We start from the raw sequence: 1,187 nt of genomic DNA on the forward strand, positions 1-1,187 counted from the left end.
AAGCGTTTATTCAAAAGGGGCTTATTACCATTTTTTTTTACAGAGTGCAGTTCTGTTTAAAATAGATAGATGATAATTATTCATGTTATCTGTAAGACTAAGGCTCTAAGAAGCATTTCATTGTTTGAAATAAAAAAAAATCAAGGTTTGTATTAAAACGGCTTTATTCTTCTTTGTTACCTGCATCAAAATATAACCAGTATAGTTGTTTTTATTGACTTCTAAATCAAGAAATAGTGGAAATAAACCCCTTTAAATAAGACTCCTAAAATGTTTTGTTTTGTAACTTCACTTGGAAAAGGAAGGTACAATCTTTGTAGACGTTTTGTAAAAAAAAACTGTTTTGATAAATTAGTCTGTAATTAGTTTAAGATAAAGACAAACACACATTTTTATTATGTTATAAAAAAATAAAAATGCCAAAGGAACTTGACTTTTTCGTATTATTTTGTGATATACATTTTGGTAATAAAATGTGTCAAAAATTTGTGTTTGTTACCTATACTGGGTATAGGGGTGAAATTCACATAATTCTCATAGGTTGTAATGCTGTTTGAGTAAGGAATAAAGTATTTTTCAAAAATCTGAGTTTTCCTATCTTTACCTCATTATTCAATCTTACAGTGCACTGTGTAGTACTTGCAAGTGTTAAGAACAACCAGGGCTTTACCTTAAAGTTGCCAGGACACGTAGGATCTGTTTCACCAGTCTGATATATTTTTCGTAGGTAGGTATTGCATGCGGCAGATTTACTCGAAACATACATTTACATTTATTTAGACATAACACAATTTAAGTAGACAGAGTGGCAGACGTCTGCCACATAAACAAACAAGGAAATTATGAGAGGTGAACAGGCAGCAGGCTCTTAAATGAATAAGATCTCATAGACCAGCAGTGCTTATTTTTTTAGGATGACAACGCAAAGTATAAATACATTATTTCAAGTTCGCTACAATAAGATAAGCGCGAAATTTAATTTATAAATTATTAAAAATATGTATTAATATTTTGCACATGCTTTATTTAGAGAAGTCTGCGACCCATGCCAATACCGCCCGCGACCCGAATTTGCGTCACAACTTGAGGTCAAGAAATGCTGATCTAGCTAGACTGTTGTTTTTGTATTATGCATCTTCCTTACATTACTTCAAACATTTGGTATATTCAAAATCAAATCATTAATA

Source organism: Choristoneura fumiferana, chromosome 23, assembly GCF_025370935.1.
Source record: "Choristoneura fumiferana chromosome 23, NRCan_CFum_1, whole genome shotgun sequence".
NCBI classification, from domain to species: Eukaryota; Metazoa; Arthropoda; class Insecta; order Lepidoptera; family Tortricidae; genus Choristoneura; species Choristoneura fumiferana.